Source organism: Solanum stenotomum, chromosome 2, assembly GCF_019186545.1.
Source record: "Solanum stenotomum isolate F172 chromosome 2, ASM1918654v1, whole genome shotgun sequence".
Taxonomy (NCBI): Eukaryota; Viridiplantae; Streptophyta; class Magnoliopsida; order Solanales; family Solanaceae; genus Solanum; species Solanum stenotomum.
Genome location: NC_064283.1, coordinates 69675683 through 69696026, shown reverse-complemented (window position 1 = coordinate 69696026; position 20344 = coordinate 69675683). Strand labels below are relative to the sequence as shown.

General features: G+C 42.4%; 1 protein-coding gene and 3 pseudogenes across 1 annotated transcript in view; 1 reads left to right on the top strand and 3 right to left on the bottom strand.

Annotated features, from left to right (window-relative positions):
• LOC125856363 (probable xyloglucan endotransglucosylase/hydrolase protein 28) overlaps positions 1–20344 on the top strand; it is a 265879-nt gene that overhangs the window by 31236 nt on the left and 214299 nt on the right. The window lies entirely within an intron of this gene.
• The window catches only part of LOC125856249 (putative late blight resistance protein homolog R1B-17), a 254798-nt pseudogene that overhangs the window by 61579 nt on the left and 172875 nt on the right, over positions 1–20344 (bottom strand).
• The window catches only part of LOC125856250 (putative late blight resistance protein homolog R1A-3), a 318417-nt pseudogene that overhangs the window by 143203 nt on the left and 154870 nt on the right, over positions 1–20344 (bottom strand).
• On the bottom strand, positions 784–15471 carry LOC125856254 (putative late blight resistance protein homolog R1A-3; annotated as a pseudogene).

Below are 20344 nucleotides of genomic sequence, written 5' to 3'. Positions count from 1 at the left end.
GAATTTTGTAGTAGACAAAGTAACTATTGGTTGCTTCTTAGCTGACCATGAAATAGCACCGAACCCGAACATAAAAGCATTACCTGAAGTGCTTTTTCTATCATCATAATCATCTGCATGCATAGTCACTGTCTGTATACCCGATGACTTTTCGTACACCTTTTGGGTGTGGGATGCTTGTTTTAACCTCTATATTCATCTTGTTCCTTATTTACCTGGGTGCATTGCGTTTTCAAAAGCTTTCTGTCGAACTGGAGAGGAGAGGGCAGAGAAGAAAACGTCCTTCGCGCAAGTTTTTTTGCTTCCAGCGTCCTTACTAGTAAAAAAGAGACTCTGACTTTTTCATATCGGCCAAACTTTACAACATTTTGAATATATGATTAATACAACAACATTTTCGCTCCCAAAAATAAATTAATTGGTACAAGTACCTTATCAAGTTGAAGCGGAATTTATTCTATCTTTGATATCTCTTCCTCAATTTTGATTCCATCAAGAATGCTTAAAAAGTTTTCATTACAAAAAAAACACAAAAGTAATTCAATACAGAGATAGAATTTTATAGATCATTAATAAACACTAACGTAAGTTGTCGAACAAAGTAATGACAGAAGGGAAAAGCCCACAAAAAGAAGTAGGTACGAACCATAAAAATGATGTTTGGAGAATACATTTGGTCACTATTCTTCATCAGATTCAGGCCAGTTGGAACAAATTAAAACCTTCCAATAAAAAAACTAACAAAAAACATGAAAGGAAACACTCAAAACACTCTTCAGCTTCTTATTCATTCACATCTGATATATGGACTTGAAGTCTGTCCTCTCCTGCGAAATCTACTATCTGTTTCTTAATCTCAATGGCTGAATCTTCAACCTCACGCTTAACATTAGTTAAATGAATGGACTTTAAAGTGTGTATATCCATAAATGCACAAGGGATCTCCCAAAGCTGGTCACAATGTTTTAGTATTAATTCCTCAAGTTTGGGAAAAGTTTCCATATCAACTTGCCATTCTGAAAGGTTGACCATTAGCAAAGACAGAGTCTTAAGACTTTGATAGATGTCCTCACTTGCGTCCCACTCATCCTCCATGAATTTACAGTCCATAAACTCTAGAATTTCAAGCTCAGGCAATGCCGCGATTGCTGACAACAAATCAGGTCTCAGCAGGTGAAAGCTATACAACCGTAACTCTTTCAAGCTGTTAGGGAAGTAATATTCATTGAGTTGTCGGATTTTGTCTGTTAACTCGGGTTATTCATAGATTCTGACATCCTCAAACATTGCAATGAGTGATTCAAGTTTATTAAGGACATCAAGCTTTGGAAACCAATTGCCGTGTGTAGGAGGATCCTTGATGTGGTACTGAAGGTGCTGAAGATTTGGGAACTTCTCCAGAACATCACTCGTGGCTTCATGATCTGAGATAACAACTTTGGATAAAGTTGTCAAGTGCTCTAACTTTGGTTGATGCATAATATTGTCCGCATCCATTTCCTCTTCCTCTCCAATGAAAGAACAAAAGTCAATTTTCACATGTTTCAGCTTTGACAATTCTAATATTCTGGGCAGTAAAACAATGATGGAAACTCTCGTTTTGATGATCAGAGTTTCCAGATTCTGGAGGTTCAACCATGACACTGGGATAGCTTTTACATATCGAGTCTGAATCCTTAAGAACCTCAAATGAAATAGGGACCCTATTTCTTCCATTAAAGAATCTTCCAAAACAATGTTATCCAGTTGCAACACTCTAACAAGTCCAAAGGGTCTTGTATGACAGATATACCTGGACTTAAGAAGCGAACCTCTAACTTTCTGTAATGACCCTTTTGGTCATTTCTGTGTCTTGCCTTCTGTGTGTCATTTAGAGCGTTCCTGTAGCGACTCCAAGTCATTTATGACTTGCAGGGACTAATAGTTCGGTCACCTGGTCGTTCGTTTGGTCTTGGTGTGAGTTTTTGTGTTTTGGAGCTTATGAACCTTGAACGATCATTTTCGATCAAAAGTTCAAGAAGATGACATCGGAATCCAATTCTGACGATTCCATCAGCTCTGGAAGGGTCATTTTAAGCTAGTAGCATGGTCGACATGACTCCCGAGGTTTTCAGTGTGAGTCGGTGTGATTAGGCGTTTTAGCCTTTGAATTTTGGCTTAAGTTTGACTTTGGTCAGCATTCTGAGTAAACGCGCTCGGATGAGAATTTCATCAGTGCAGTTAGCTTCGGAATGTCGAGTTTGGTCTAGATTGACCCTTCTTTTATGTCCCAAGGTTTTCGATATCTTTCCGAGCCCTTTTGTGGGTTTTGACTTAAAATGACTTTTGGAAGTGGGACCCACTTTTTATCGAAATGACCTCTGATGGAAATTTCGACTGCGCCGTTGAGTCTGGAATATCAAGTTTGGTATGGTTGCATATCTCGTTTGCATGCACGGGGTTCCTAATGAGATCGGAGTACCCCGTCGGGGTTTTTAGTTGTTGGAAAAATTGCAGAAAATCTGCAATATAATGCAGATTTTCAGCAACATTTCCAAAACTTCAAACTCTCTTAACTCTCTCATCTCTCAACCGATTTGGGCGATTCAAAAGGCAAAGTTGTGAGATTTTTCGAGGGAAACGCATTGCTGAGCTCGGATAGTGGTTTGGGGTTCCCATTTGAGGTAATTTCGCGATAAAACCTGACTGCATTGCCTTTTTCGAGCATTTGTTTTTGGTATTATTGTTTTGGTCATATCTCACTCATTTTAGCTCGGTTTTGGGTGATTCGAAGTCCCACATGTTGAGAATGGTCGTGACTTCATTGTAGAGTGTTCAAGGAGTGCTAGGCACCTTTCAATTCTCGTTTATTCTGAGTTTTGACTGCTGCTGTAGGGTTTCTTTTAGTTTATTAAAGTGTGGTTTCTTGCTTGTTGGTTTTTGCTGTGTTTTGAGCCTCGGATTGTGTTACATTTTGGAACACACGTTTGGAGTACTGTTTACGGTCTCTTGACGGAATCAAATTCGGACAGTTCGATGTGGGTCCCACGATTCCTGTTTTGACTCCAAAATTGACCCGTCTCCGTTTGTTGTGATTTTGGTGTCTAAATGACCGTAGTAACGTTGTGACTCTATTTTTGATAGTGGGGCAGCGTTTTGAGACTGTTCGGAAAGGGAAAGCTCCGGTAAAGTGATTGGAGAGCGCACAGTTGGCCTTAAGGTAGGCTACAACTTCATTTCTTTTAGATTGAGCTTAATTGTGTAAAAACATGTCGATTGGAGTGAATTGGGGGTGGGTACCAGTTTACTACCTTAGTTTGATTAGATACCTTATGTTAGGATCGATTGGCCACATTTCGGGTATAGTATCATGTTAACCGGTTTAGTAGAGTTGCATACTTATATGCTAAATGCTATTGTATGCTTGTATGCTATGTATTGAATGCCTTATTCATCCTTAACCGTAAGCATGATGTCCTTAGTCTAGGTTAGGCTAGCATTGCCTTAGACTTATGACCCGTGTGGGCTGGATAGCCTTGACTTTCTGCCGACGTCGTTCGGATGACTTAGCTCCTTGTAGACTGGAATAGCAGACTTGAGTCTGATAGTTTGAGTCTTAGATTAGGCGTTATCGCTACTTGCTGCACTTCTGTATCTTCTCCCTCTTATTTTGCGATTCCGACGCATTCTCGAAGGTTTAGTGCATCACTCGAGGCGTGGGATTGAGATAGTATAGGCTTGGAGCCTTTTATGTGATATCTTAGAGTGGACGACGTTCCACGGTGGTTGTTGTTGGATTGAATCCTATTGGAGATACCATCACCCTCGGGGTCGTTCTTTCTAGCTAGGCTGGGAACGTATCGCTGGCTGGGTAGACTCGGTGATATCGGCGATCGCCCACTGGCCTCTCTTTCTAGCTGGGCTGGGACTGTGCTGCTGGCTGGGTGTCCCCGGGTCGCTCTTTCTAGCTGGGCTGGGAGCATGACTGCATGGTAGGACAACTCGCGATATCTACCTCACTCACGGGTCCCTCTTTCTAGCTGGGCTGGGAGTGGACTGTTTGGTTGGGTGCCCCCTAGGGTCACTCTTTCTAGCTGGGTTGGGAGTGTACTGCTGGCTAGGTGGAGTCTGATGGATTATCTTAGTTACTTTGGGTTGGGAGCCCGGCTTTCTTCTTTCTCAGTAGACTTTGCCTTGCTGTGTACCTGTCGGACTTATGGGGGTCCGTTCAGGTTTTATTTAAACTTGCGCCCGAGTGTACCTTCTGGGCTTATGGGGGTCCAGTTAGGTTTAGTTTAGTTGTACTTAGTTGGTTTCTGGTATGCTCGTGTGCTTTCTTTTCTTATCCGTTTTGACCTCTCTGTGTCTAGATTCTATCCTTTCTTATTGTTCTTACCCTTTTTGCTCAGTCGGCCTATGATGCCTACTGAGTACCTGTTTGTTGGTACTCATACTACGCTCTGCATCTATTTCGTGATGCAGGTCCCAGTACCAGTTACCAGCGGTGATTAGTTCCAGCCTTCTTTTGCAGCTGTGATTCGGAGACGAGGGCGAGCACTTGGCGTTTTGGGGTTTGTTCTGCCTCCTTCTTTTGTTTTAGCTAGTCTTGTTGCCTTTGAGACACGCTCTGTTGTTGTCCACTTTTGGGACTTGTACTCTTTATTAGATAGCTCTGTACTAGTGACTTCCATGTTCTAGGAAGGATTTCTGTATATATTTATTTTAGGTTGCTTCCGCCTTGTTATCCTTGTTTAGATTATTGTTTTCGCTAGTTTCTGCCATTTTGCTCATTGCTTGATGTTCTGGGTTACGGGTTGGCTTACCTACTGGTAGGGTATAGTAGGTGCCATCATGACTCGAGAAATCAAGTCGTGACAAGTTGGTATCAGAGCCCCAGGTTCATCGGTCTCACTTGTACAGAGCTAACGTCTAGTAGAGTCCTGCAGATCGGTGCGGAGACGTCCGTAACTTATCTTCGGGAGGCTACATGATGTTTTTAGGAAGATTTCCTCTTTTGTTTCACTTTCATGCAACATGTGTCTTATTCGTTCCTTAAGATCTCACTTGTTTCACTCTTTCGCAGGATGGCTCGCTCGCGAGGTGGCGCGGCCGGGGGTGATGCACCCAGGCCTGCAGACAGACCCCCAGCTTGGGGTAGACGCCGACTCCAAGGTCGAGAGAGGGCCGCAGCATCAGTCCAGGAGAGAGAGGAGGATCCAGAGCCAGTAGCAGACCCTTCAGCACTTCGTATACCAGATCAGCCGGTGGGGTCGAGGCCAGCCCAGCTGCCACCCGGACTAGTTTTGACTCCAGATCTCCAGGCCGCTATTTCTCAGCTCTTAGATGTGCTTGGGGGGATGCATCAGCCACCCCCCAGCTACACCAGCACTAGTACCGCAGGATCAGCCTGCAGTGAGGGCTCCTCAGGTCCAGGTACCACCTGAGGGAGTACAGCTCTTGGTAGCGGACAAACCTATGCCGCTTGAGAACCAGAAGATGCTTGGTGTGTTTCTCAGGTTGACACCACCGAGGTTTTCTGGGGCTGTGGGTGAGGATGCCCATGAGTTTCTTACTACTTGCCGTGAGAGGCTTCGCACTTTAGGCCTTGTGAAGTCTAGAGGGGCCGACTTCATTGCTTACCAGCTAGATGGGCCAGGCAGGCAGTGGTGGCGCACATTCATTCAGACCAGGCCAGTTGGATCTCCACCGGTATCATGGGATGAGTTTTTTGAGGCCTTCTTGGCCAAGTTTATTCCTCGTAGCGTCAGAGACCGCCTCAGGGATCAGTTCTGCAGGTTGGAGCAGGGCACTATGTCGGTGGCAGAGTACGAGACTAGGTTCCACGAGCTCTCCCGTCATGCCGAGATGATATTACCTACAGAGGAGGAGAGAGTTAGGTGCTTTGTTCGTGGGTTGAGATTGCAGCTTCGGCTTGAGACCCAGTCCTTAGTTTCTGCGGGTCGATCTTTTTTAGACGTAGTTGACCATGCTAGTACTATGGAGCATCTTCGTCGCGAGGCCCAAGGGGGCAGCGAGAAAAGGGCTAGGCATGAGGGCAGCTACAGTGACTCCCGCCCCAGGTCTAGCGATTATCATGACAGGGCCGGACGACGGTTTCGACAGGGTCAGTCTAGCAGACCTACACAGGCCTCTCTTCAGGCATTAGATGGTGGTCGGAGTGAGGCTAGTTCGAGTCAGGGCCGCGAGGTGTTTCAGTCGGGTTCTTCCGGCCATGGTAGTCGTTCTTCTGGGAGTCGCCCTCGACAGGGTTGCTATGAGTGTGGTGAGATGAGTCATTGAGCCAGGGACTGCCCTCAGCATAGTCGGATTGCTCCCGCTCCTCATGCAGCTCCCCCAACTTTACCAGCACCTCCAGTTAGAGGCCGTGGTCAGGGTCAGGACCGTAGAGGTGGTCAGCAGGGTATACGGGGTGGTCCTCGAGGAGGCAGGATAGGTGGTAGGTTTGGTGAGCAAGGCAGAGGCAGACATGGCCATTTTTACGCAGCTCCAGCGAGGGCAGAGGCTGAGGCATCAGACGATATGATCACAGGTACTATTCTTTTATGCCAGCAGCCCGCCTTGGCTTTATTTGATCCAGGCTCTACTTTTTCGTATGTTTCTGTTTACTATGCCTCTCGATTGAGTATGATGTCTGAGCCTCTGGTAGCGCCGTTGCGTGTGTCGACCCCCGTGGGTGAGTCTTTAGTAGTGGATCAGGTATTTCAATCTTGCTTAGTTACTATCCAGGGGCGTGACACCCGAGCTGACCTTATATTGCTTGACATGGTTGATTTCGATGTGATTTTGGGCATGGATTGGTTATCCCCTTATCGCGCTGTTTTAGATTGCTTTTCTAAGACCATTACCTTAGCCATTCATGGTATCCCTCCGGTGGTGTGGCAGGGATCTCGTGGTAGCACACCAGTTGGGGTTATCTCTTTTATTCGTGCTAGGAGGCTAGTGGCTAGTGGATGCTTATCATATTCGGCCTATGTGCGTGATGTGAGTAGGGAGGTTCTTCCGGTTGAGTCAGTTCCTGTTGTTCGTGACTTCTTAGATGTGTTTCCTACTGACCTACCTGGCCTACCCCCAGAGCGTGATATTGATTTTCCGATTGAGCTTAAGCCAGGTACTTGGCCTATTTCTATTCCACCATATCGGATGGCTCCTGCAGAGCTCAAGGAGCTCATTGTTCAGCTTCAAGATCTCTTGAGTAAGGGATTTATCAGACCTAGTGTATCACATTGGGGCGCTTCCGGTCTTTTTGTTAAGAAGAAGGATGGTACTATGCGCATGTGCATTGACTATAGACAGTTGAATAAGGTAACAATAAAGAATCATTATCCTCTACCCAGGATTGATGACCTATTTGACCAGCTACAGGGAGCTTCAGTGTTCTCTAAGATTGATTTGAGGTCCGGTTACCACCAGTTGAGGATTAGGGCATCGGACATCCCTAAGACTGCATTTAGGACCCGTTATGGCCATTATGAGTTCTTGGTGATGTCATTTGGGTTGACTAATTCCCCTGCCGCCTTTATGGACTTAATGACACGTGTGTTCAGGCCTTATCTTGATTCCTTCGTCATAGTCTTCATTGATGACATTTTGATATACTCGCGGAGTAGGGGTGATCATGAGCAGCATTTGAGAGTTGTGCTCCAGACTTTGAGAGATCAGCGGCTTTATGCCAAGTTCTCAAAGTGCCAGTTTTGGTTAGACTCTGTAGCGTTCTTGGGGCATGTTGTATCTAAGGAGGGCATTATGGTAGATCCGGCGAAGATTGAGGCTATTCGTGATTGGGCTAGGCCCACCTCAGTTACTGAGATTCGGAGCTTCGTCGGACTAGCAGACTACTACAGACGATTTGTGGAGGGTTTCTCTACCTTGGCAGCACCTCTGACCCGTTTGACTCGTGTTGATGTTCCTTTGTTTGGTCAGAGGAGTATGAGGCGAGCTTTTTGAGGCGAGCTTTTTGAGGCTCAAGGAGTCATTGACCACCACTCACATATTGACTCTTCCAGTTGAGGGCGAGGGCTTCACGGTATATTGTGACGCATCCGGCGTTGGTTTGGGTTGTGTATTGATGCAGTAAGGCCGGGTTATTGCTTATGTGTCGAGGCAGCTTAAGATTCATGAGCGCAACTACCGCACCCATGACTTAGAGTTGGCGGCGGTAGTTTTCGCACTTAAGATTTGGAGGCACTACTTGTATGGAGTTTGATGTGAGTTCTATACCGATCACAGGAGTCTTCAGTACATCATGAGCCAGAGGGACCTTAATTTGAGGCAGCGTCGTTGGATTGAGCTTCTGAAAGACTATGACCTCTCTATTCTCTATCATCCGGGCAAGGCGAATGTGGTAGCGGACGCCTTGAGCTGAAAGGCGGTGAGTATGGGTAGTCTAGCCTTCTTATCTGTTGAGGAGCGACCCTTGGCTATGGACATTTAGTTCTTAGCCAATAGCATGGTTTGGTTGGATATCTCAGATTCTAGACGTGTCTTGGCCCATATGGGAGTTCAGTCTTCCTTGCTTGATAGGATCCGTGGTTGTCAGTTTGAGGATGAGGCCTTGGTGGCCCTTAGAGATCGAGTGTTAGCGGGTGATGGTGGTCAGGCTACCTTAGATCCTGATGGAGTGTTGAGATTCGCCGGTCGCATCTGTGTTCCGAGAGTTAGGGATTTGATACAGTTGATACTTTCTGAGGGCCATGAGTCTAGATACTTTATCCATCCGGGCACAACGAAGATGTATCGTGATTTGAGGCAGCATTACTGGTGGAGTGGCATGAGGAGAGATATTGCTGACTTTGTTTCCCGTTGCTTGTGCTGCCAGCAGGTAAAGGCCGAGCATTTGAGGCCTGGTGGTGTGTTTCAGAGATTACCCATTCCGGAGTGGAAGTGGGAGCGTATCACTATGGACTTCATTGTGGGGTTGCCTCGGACTCCTAGAGGTGTTGATCGCATTTGGGTCATCGTTGATCGATTGACCAAGTCAGCACATTTCCTTCCTGTTCAGTGTTCATTTAGCGCCGAGAGGTTGGCTCGTATCTACATTCGGGAGGTGGTTCGACTTCATGGGGTGCCAGTTTCTATTATATCAGATCGGGGTTCTCAGTTCACGTCTAGCTTTTGGAGGACCTTTCAAGATGAGTTGGGCACTCGGGTTGACCTTAGCACAACTTTCCACCCACAGACGGATGGCCAGTCGGAGCGTACTATCCAGGTCCTTGAGGATATGTTGCGGGCATGTGTTATGGATTTTGGAGGTCAGTGGGACCAGTTCTTACCTTTGGCGGAGTTTGCGTACAACAACAGCTACCACTCTAGTATTCAGATGGCCCCATACGAGGCATTATATGGTAGGCGTTATCGCTCTCCAGTTGGTTGGTTTGAGTCTACAGAGCCTAGGCCGCATGGTACAGATTTGCTGCAGGAGGCCCTGGATTAGGTGAGGGTGATTCAGGATAGGCTCAGGACGGCTCAGAGTATGCACCAGAGTTATGCGGATCGGAGGCGCCGACCTTTGAGATTCTCTGTTGGTGATCGGGTATTCCTCCGTGTGTCGCCCATGAAGGGCGTGATGAGGTTTGGGAGGTGGGGCAAGCTTAGCCCCAGGTACATTGGGCCTTTTGATATACTTCGGACAGTTGGGGAGGTTGCTTATGAGTTGGCCCTACCTCCATCATTTTCAGCCATCCACCCAGTTTTCCATGTCTCGATATTGCGGCGGTATGTTCCTGATGAGTCTCATGTGCTCCAGTATGATGCAGTCGAGTTGGATGATCGTTTGACATTTGTAGAGGAGCCAGTTGCCATTCTAGCCAGAGATGTGAGGAGATTGCGCTCGAGAGCCATTCCTGTTGTTAAGGTTCGTTGGAGGCATCGCCTAGTCGAGGAGGCTACCTGGGAGACCGAGCAGGAGATGCGAGAGCAGTTTCCCAGCTTGTTTAAGCCTCCAGGTACTTCTTGACCCTTACATTCGCGGACGAAAGTCCGTTTTAGTAGTGGATATTGTAATGACCCTCTTGGTCATTTCTGTGTTTTGCCTTCTGTATGTCGTTTAGAGCGTTCCTGTAATGACTCTAAGTCATTTATGACTTTCTGGGACTGACAGTTCGGTCACCTGGTCGTTCGTTTGGTCTTGGTGTGAGTTTTTGTGTTTTGGAGCTTATGAACCTTGAACGATCATTTTCGATCAAAAGTTCAAGAAGATGACATCGGAATCCAATTCTGACGATTCCATCAGCTCTGGAAGGGTCATTATAAGCTAGTAGCATGGTCGACATGACTCCCGAGGATTTCAGTGTGAGTCGGTGTGATTAGGCGTTTTAGCCTTTGAATTTTGGCTTAAGTTTGACTTTGGTCAACATTCTGAGTAAACGCGCTCGGATGAGAATTCCGTCAGTGCAGTTAGCTCCGGAATGTCGAGTTTGGTCTAGATTGACCCTTCTTTTGTGTCCCGAGGTTTTTGATTCTCGTTTATTCTGAGTTTTGACTGCTGCTGTAGGGTTTCTTTTAGTTTATTAAAGTGTGGTTTCTTGCTTGTTGGTTTTTGCTGTGTTTTGAGCCTCGGATTGTGTTACATTTTGGAACACAAGTTTGGAGTGCTGTTTAGGGTCTCTTGACGAAGTCAAATTCGGACAGTTCGGTGCGGGACCCACGATTCCTGTTTTAACTCCAAAATTGACCCGTCTCCGTTTATTGTGATTTTGGTGTCTAAATGACTGTAGTAACGTTGTGACTCTATTTTTGATAGTGGGGCAACGTTTCGAGACTGTTCGGAAAGGGAAAGCTCCGGTAAAGTGATTGGAGAGCGCACGGTTGGCCTTAAGGTAGGCTACGACTTCCTTTCTTTTAGATTGAGCTTAATTGTGTAAAAACATGTCGATTGGAGTGAATTGGGGGTGGGTACCAGTTTACTACCTTAGTTTGATTAGATACCTTATGTTAGGATCGATTGGCCACATTTCGAGTATAGTATCATGTTAACCGGTTTAGTAGAGTTGCATACTTATGTGCTAAATGCTATTGTATGCTTGTATGCTATGTATTGAATGCCTTATTCATCCTTAACCGTAAGCATGATGTCCTTAGTCTAGGTTAGGCTAGCATTGCCTTAGACTTATGACCCGTGTGGGCTGGATAATTTTGACTTTTTGCCGACGTCGTTCGGATGACTTAGCTCCTTGTAGACTGGAATAGCAAACTTGAGTCTGATAGTTTGAGCCTTAGATTAGGCGTTATCGCTACTTGCTGCACTTCTGTATCTTCTCCCTCTTATTCTGCGATTTCGACGCATTCTCGAAGGTTTAGTGCATCACTCGAGGCGTGGGATTGAGATAGTATAGGCTTGGAGCCTTTTATGTGATATCTTAGAGTGGACGACGTTCCACGGTGGTTGTTGTTGGATTGAATCCTATTGGAGATACCATCACCCCCGGGGTTGTTCTTTCTAGCTTGGCTGGGAACGTATCGCTGGTTGGGTAGACTCGGTGATATCGGCGATCGCCCCCTGGCCTCTCTTTCTAGCTGGTCTGGGAGTGTGCTGCTGGCTGGGTGTCCCCGGGTTGCTCTTTCTAGCTGGGCTGGGAACATGACTGCATGGTAGGATGACTCGCGATATCTACCTCACTTACGGGTCCCTCTTTCTAGCTGGGCTGGGAGTGGACTGTTTGGTTGGGTGCTCCCTAGGGTCACTCTTTCTAGCTGGGCTGGGAGTGTACTGCTGGCTGGGTGGAGTCTGATGAATTATCTTAGTTACTTTGGGTTGGGAGCCTGGCTTTCTTCTTTCTCAGTAGACTTAGCCTTGCTGTGTACCTGTCGGACTTATGGGGGTCCGTTCAGGTTTTATTTAAACTTGCGCCCGAGTGTACTTTCTGGGCTTATGGGGGTCCAGTTAGGTTTAGTTTAGTTGTACTTAGTTTGTTTCTGGTATGCTCGTGTGCTTTCTTTTCTTATCCGCTTTGACCTCTCTGTGTCTAGATTCTATCCTTTCTTATTGTTCTTACCCTTTTTGCTCAGTCGGCCGATGATGCCTACTAAGTACCTGTTGTGTTGGTACTCATGCTACGCTCTGCATCTATTTCGTGATGCAGGTCCCAGTACCAGTTACCAACAGTGATTAGTTCCAGCCTTCTTTTGCAGCTGTGATTCAGAGACGAGGGCGAGCACTCGGCGTTTTGGGGTTTGTTCTATCTCCTTCTTTTGTTTTAGCTAGTCTTGTTGCCTTTGAGACACGCTCTGTTGTTGTCCACTTTTGGGACTTGTACTCTTTATTAGATAGCTCTGTACTAGTGACTTCCAGGTTCTAGGAGGGATTTCTGTATATATATATTTTGGGTTGCTTCCGCCTTGTTATCCTTGTTTAGATTATTGTTTTCGCTAGTTTCTGCCCTTTTGCTCATTGCTTGATGTTCTGGGTTACGGGTTGGCTTACCTACTGGTAGGGTATAGTAGGTGCCATCATGACTCGAGAAATCAGGTCGTGACACTTTCAAAGATATGAGATGCGTACTACCAGCTGAACACTTATTATAATTGAACAACGCACATCTTTTGTGGAGCTGGCCATCGTCAGAATGAATGGTTAGACGATGGTGTAGGAAATCCGAAGCATGAAATCGAGCACCTGAATTCTTTAACTTGAAAAACTTTGCCTTTTTTGCTTTTTCTGAACAAAAATCGTGCACAACATCATGCACATAGCAAACCTTGATCCTAACATAAAAAGGCATACTCTTCTTAGAGAGGATATGATCCACCATTATCAGGCAACTAGAAATTAAAGCATCCAAGTAACTTTGAGTTGCATCCTCTAAACTACTCTTGGATCGGATATCATGATCCACAAACCCTTCGGTCATCCACAACTGCTTTAACTTAGAAACAGGAGTTCGTTTGTTCTTTTGAGATCTTGCAAAGTAAAGCAACAACGGCTTCAGGTGGTATGGTAAATGGTCATAATTTAATTGCATAACCTTCATCATCTGCAAATTGATGTTAGCAGAAATAAAGGAATCCAGATTATCTTGAATCTTAAGCCACAAATCCTTTTCCTTTTTCTTTCCTCTAACCATTACCCTAGGAACCAAAACAATAGCCAAGGGAAGTCCTTTACATTTCTTAACTATTTGGTGTCCAACATCTGACAGTTTAGCAAGGCAGCTTCCTTCTCCAAATACCCTTTTTTCGAATTGTTCCCAACTTTTTTCAGTGTTAAAACTTGGAGGTCGATAGGATCAGTACGGCATTTAACTTGCGAACCTACCTTACTAATTCGGCTAGTTAAAATAACTCTATCTCCTCTCTCAAACTTTGGAAAACATGCTATTAACATCTCCCCTGTTGCAATATCCCACACATCATCCAAGACGATTAGGTACCTTTTATCGAGTAGTGCTCTTCGTAGGTTTTCAGCAAGGTCATCCTTACTTTCTTTTCCTCCCGAGCCAGTAACTTGCTGAAGAATCTCCCGCAACACCTTTGACTTATTATACTTTTGGGAAACAGTGCACCAAGCACGAATCTTGAAATGACTAGCAACTAATGTATTGTTATTCACTTTGTTGGCCAGAGTAGTTTTACCGACTCCTGGCATTCCAACAATCGAAATGACATCAAGCTTGGATTTATGTTCATCAAGGAGCTGGTCAATGATCTGGGATTCTTCTTTTTCATGACCTACTGTTACCTCAACAAAAGGTGATGAGGTTGACTCAATTGGCTCGACGAAAGACTTTGCATCAAGGGGGTGATCCCCATTCTTATCCTCCAGCTGTAAACTGGTGACTTCTGCCACGATAAGCTTGATCTTATCAGTGACATTCGGAAGTGAGAAGAGGAGATGCGAGAGAGCTTTATCTCTGACAAGAATGGAATTAATGACATGTTCTGCCTCATATGCCACATCTAAAGCACGCAACCAACAATCTTTAACTACTCCACTACTGTCATCAAATGTTTGCCTGACTTTCCCGAAAGATGATCTTAGGAATTCAAGGCATTCTTTCACCATCCCTATTTCGTTCTTTATCAGAGAAACTGAATAAGCATTGGATATGAGTAAATCATTTAAATTTCTGAGTAGAATATTCATGAAGAAGAAACCATCATCCATAGGAAAGCGAAGTTGAGATGACTCTGGGGCTTTCAAGAAAATCTGTCTCATATCTCCCTTCATTCGTTCAATTTCTTGCAAAAAGTCTGGAGCTGAGAAATCCGCTTTGTTGATACTATTCTCAGAGCTCACCAGAATAGATATCTTCCTTGTAAGTACTCTGATATGTGCCAACATATCGTTCAATTTGACAGAATGGATAAAACTCTTTGGTATATCGGTTAGAAAGATCAATAGGAACTCCATCTTGAGATTAATGCTTTAAGTTGGTGCGTAATTGACAGTTACTACACCGGCCATGCGTCTTTGGAGAAGAATGAGATAATTTTGAAGAATCCTTGGAGATGCTTTTAGGATTTGCTTAAGAAACCGTTCAAGTTCAGTTGACCTTGATTCTTTCATGAGCTTAAAAGTAGAAATGTATAGAACCTCTAGCTCAAGAGGGATTATGTCGATGAGTAGAGAAGTGATCACGGAAGAGCATTGAGAGATGTCACTATACTGTCCAGCCCAAAGATCAAAACAGAATTTTGTTATTCTATCAGGTCAATTGGAACCAAGGATAGAGATATTCAGTACTTGTTTTTTTGGCCGCGAGGATAGGATAGAAATCTCTCAGATGTTTGCATACTTGCTGAAGAATCTTGTATTCAGTCATCTGGGGAAGAAGCAAGTAAGAGTACTTTGGTAGATCATGGAGGTTTCTGATGAGGTATTCAAACATTAATTTCATCTCTGTCTTCGTGTCTACATAATCATTCTCCAAACTCAAATAACTTTCCATCTCTTCCGGCAACAGAGTGACAAGACATTCCATGTTATATTTCGCTAGGATTAATTTATCTTCATGGAAAATTACCTGAGTCAGTTCATTGATCGCGTACATCTTCATGGACATCCTGTGATAAAAGTCATCCAAATTCGTATTCCCAAACAAGACAAATGTTCTTAGGAATATCAGATCCATTCTTAGCCATTCAGCAAACAATCAATAAGATTCCTGATTCTTCTTCTTTGTTCCTCAATTAGAGACTGGTAAATCAAAAACATATACATCAGAAATTTCACTTGACGCTTAAAAAATTCAGCTGAAAATTTTGGCTCAAGACTTAAAAACTAACAGTACAGTTGTCCGATAGAATTAGTTAATTACTGTTTTATTAGTCATTGGTTACTACTTATCTTTTATTATTTGACTAGGTCTCTAGCAGTGTTTAGGCTTAGCATTATCTCTCCATTTTTTGGAGATAGGAAATCGTTGAAACTATCGTGTATATTTATTTCCATTCGAGCAATAACAATAAGGAAGTTCTTTAATTTGGAGCATGTAAAAGTATTGATAGACATACCAATGACTTTCCTCCTTTTTCCATTTAATCTCTAACCTCGAACCAGCTTTCAATATCTACAAAATTGATTTTTCGACTAATCACATGCATATTAAATAAGGATAAAAATTAGAAACACAAGTAAAAGGAACGGCAAGAAGCAAGAGTTTAGTATGTTAACTGTTAAAATTTATAGGTTTTGAATTCTAAAATATCTTACGTTGACCAGACTTGATAGGTTATTCAAAGCCTCACATAAGTACATACACTAATAAATTTTCAAGAATTTCAACCATAATATATACTCCCTCAATTTCATAGTAGCTTAATTTGTGAGGCAGATCATATATTACTAAAAGTGGGAACAAAAAAAGTTAGAAACTTGAAATATATCATTTTGCCCCTACACTAGACTAAAATATTATAAATATTTAGTTAATTACATGTTTGCTATAAATTCATTGAACTAAGTGGATTGTCCATTGAGTTTATCCATGAACTTATACTTATCATCTATGTGTATTCCCTAGGTTCTATGAACCTTTTTGGATAAGAATGTATCTATTTATTATGATACTTAATATGGTGACTTTTGGAATGATTTCTCAACCTATAAATAGGGTTGTTCATTCACCATTGTAAATGACACACACATGAGAAAATGAAGAATTTGAATAAGATGGTCTCTATATTCCACTCCCATATCTTTTGTTTATATTTCTTGTAGTATATTATTCATAATTTATAACACGTTATCAATACGAGACTCTAGCCAATTGAGATTGAGTTTTGGTTTTTCTTTAGCTCATGTTCTAGTTGATTTCGTTAATTATGAGAATCAAGAATGAAAAATGATAACTACTGCAATTAAGGTATTATATGCATAAAATCAGTATTTTCTAGAATCTTTTTATGATTTAGAATACATTAGTGTTCGGTCACTAACATTGACCAGGAACAAAAGACATCAGGTTAAAGTCCGGATGCACCATAATGAATAATTTTTTAGGGTAAGACGGTAGATTCATATTCTATCGCACCAAGAGGGTTAGACATCAATTTGAGTTTTGATGCACCATGATGATAAAGATTGGGTTCAAGTCCCATAGAATTATGGCCTAACACGCCTTATATGGGCAAGACATTGAGTTTGAGTTAATGCACCATAGTGATGATATAATGATGACTGAGGCTCTGATGAAAAGCCATGAAATCCGTCCCATTGAATTTGCTCCATTCCCTGAGGAGAATGTGGTAGCAGTACATGATAAGTCTGAAATCCGCCCAATTGCTCTATTCTACCATATGAATGTGGTCGCAGTGAATCCTAAGTTTGAAAGATGACTAAAGATTCAATGTATGAATAAGGGAGTTGATGAACAGAATTATAATAGTTATCATTGTCGTAATTATAATAGGAAGAGCACTATGGGGTCGTTTGGTAGAGCGTATAACAATAATGCTAAATAGAGTATTAGTAATGCTTGCATTATGTCACGCCCCGAGCATACACCCTGGGCGGGACCGGCACTCGAAGACCATTGCTGGCCCCAAGCGAACCCTTGGCCTGGCTTTCTTAACTCAGCAGAAACTTAACTCAACAGAATAACTCAATGCAATGAAAGGTCATAATGCAACCTAACTGATAAAATCTGGCCAAAAGGCAACTCGTGTCTCAAAATAGAATATTTATATATACATAGATGAGAGACTCAATATTAATTGACTGACTGTCTATGAAGCCTTTATAACACTGAGATGGATGTTGGGACAGACCCTGCAACATCCTAATAAAACAAAACTAGGAACACAAAACAACCGAGTCCTCCGAAATGCAAAGAGGCTCACCACTAACTCTGGAGTGCTCAACTGGATCAACGGCGTGCTGGATGATGATCCTGGGTACCTGCGTCTGTATCATCATAAGATGCAGGCCAACTGGCATCAGTACATGAAATGTACGAGTATGCGAGCTGGACAACTAAACAACAGCTTAAGCTTGAAAAGAGTACGAGAAAATACTTACCTTGGCTCTGTTCGTCTCCTAAATAACTGAACTCAATATAAAGCAATAAGACACATGCAATATATATAAAGTTTGTAAAACTATTTAAAACATGATGTCAAAATCATATTTGTAATATCATAAAAATACCATGCGTCTTCTCAAAGTCTATTTGTGCAATGCATGAATGAAGTCCCATACCCCCATCCATACTAAGCAGAACCCCTCGAGGAGCCATGCAATTTCTACTGTGGGAGTTTCTCTAACTGACAGCCACCATTAAAAGCCTAAGTGGTGCTACAACGTCTTGCCCACGCTGCCAGAACTGTCCTATACTTTGCCGTCATATAGGATGCTTTAACTTAGTGGATCCACTAGCTTAGCTTTACGTGATCATCTAAAAAGTATGACCCCGTTAAATCCCATGTTGTCTACATGGTTCATATGGAGAGTTGAGTTAATATGAACTCATGTCCCCAATTCGGTGCTCAAGACTACTCCCAGAAATATACTTTAGCTCATAAGTGTTTTAAACATAAACTTCTTTCTCTGGTTTGAAATAATTGCTCAAACTACCCTCTTAAAAGGGGTAATTGCTCTTGAAAACTCTTTTAAAATAAAAACATATCAAAATCATATTTTAATATGATCATTGATGACTCGGGAAATCATACTGCATAACCATTGATGGTATATCTAGAGACCATACTGTTTAAACATTGATGACATACTCGATTGTCATACAAATCATGTTTTAGAAACTTTTTCGCAAAACTCATCTTTTTCTTAAAAGAGATAGTACTCAAACTGCTCAAAACTCTTTTGGAAATCTCAGTTTCCTCTCATCTTAAATGTGAAAACATTTATAAACTCCTTTGGGAATACTTAGTTCCCTAATAACTTTTGAGAGATGAATTTGACTCTATACTCTTGGCTTAACTTGAAACTCTATACTCTTTACTTAACTTGAAACTATATACTTTTTACTTAACTTGAAACTTGAGCCTTAAAATGAAGTTAAAACGTTCAATAAAGACTCTTGAAAAACTTTAAAGACTTGCTTCTTAACTTCTAAGCTTGACTCTTTAACTTCACTTGACTTTGATCCTAACCTTCCTCGAATTGGATTATGAATTCAAGGGTAATGATCTCATGTTTATGGATGAGTTCGGGATGTTTAGATGTACCTTAGAGTGTTGAAAACAACTATAAAACATAGGTACATTACCGAGGAACATGTATGAAAGAGTGGGGAAGGAATGGGAAAGATTGACGTCCTTGGCCCTCTGAGAGGCGCGGGGCGCTAGCCTTCAGACTTCAGAAGGCCTGGTGGGGCGCTCTGCATGGTGCGCCGCCCCAAGGGGGAAACTTCAGAGTCCCTTTTGGGGCGCACTGGTTGGCGCGACGCCCCAGCCTTTTCCCCCGAATAACCAACTTTTCTCCTTAGTTTCTCCAACTCTAAACCCTATCAACCTCCAAAGTTCTTTCCCCAAACACTTAATATCATTAAAACCCTCAACATACAATAGATTCAACTCGAAATCACAACCGGAAACATGTACCAAATCAACAAGAAACTTCAACACAACCACAAGATTTCAACAACCACAACCAATCTTTTTCTCGAAATTAAAACGAGTTTGGCGTGTGGGGGATTGAACCAACCCAACACTATGATCTCACATACCTTAATAGGGATCACCCCCGACGAAATCCACGAACCTTGCTTTTTCTTCTCTTTCTCCTCTTCTTCTCCTCTTCTATCTCAAACCCTCACTCTCACTTTTAAAAGGGAAAACTGATTAAAAATCAGTCTAAACCCTTAATATAACCAAAACAAATGGTTTAGGGAAAAGACCAAAATACCCTTACAAATTCGGATGAACTTCCCTATGCCAACTACCCAACTTCCAAAGGGCATAATTCACTCATATGAACTCGGAATTGCGGAAACTCGGCGGCGTTGGAAAGATCATTCCAAGAGATTTCCAAACATAACTGGAAATTCACCTAAATCATCCTGATCTAGGAGTTCTGACCGTTTGAAGTTGACCAAAAACTCACCTTTTCCATACTTAGCCAAATTTCCAGATTTTGAATTCTTTCCAAAAATGACTATTTCCAATTTCAATCTTCTTCATAGTTATTTCAAATTTCCGGATGTTACACATTAGAAATGCATGTATTAGTTATGCTTGCATTAATTATAAATAGATTATTTTTATGCATTGTTTGGTTTGATGCATTAAACATAGAATGTGTTGCATTAAAAAATTATTTACAAAGATACCCTTCACTATTATGGTGGAAAAGATATAATAAAGGTATTGAGGGGTAATTGGGTCTTTAGTTGAGTTAATGCATGCATTAAAACCATTGCATTGCTAATACCTAGAAATCCATGGTATTAGCAATACACACCTTAATACACAATAGAGTGTATAACTAAAACATTAGTTATACATAGGTTGGAAAAGAGTACCAAACAAGGTACTAATAATACACAAGGCTAATGCATGCATTATTATTTTTAATACACTCTACCAAACGACCCCTATGTGTTCTCCAAATAGTCCTTCAAAATGTGAAGGTAATTTTTATCATCATAATGGTATGAAATGTTGTTGGACCCGTTGTCGTTGTGTGGCCTAATAAAATAAAAATCCTCTATCAAAAGAGAGGAAGATAAAATGGTGGTACATTTGACCTTTCAAAGTGATGTTGAGGTAGGTCAGGTCATGCATAGGCATGACAATATGCTTATAATGCAAATTTATGAAGCACATATAAATGATTATTTCATTCCTTGAAGAGAATGTGACTTGTGATAAGTTTTGTGAATGCTCGACTATTCTGAAAGAGAATGCGCCAAGATGTGATAAATAATTGTGGGTTGGATATGTCACAACTCAC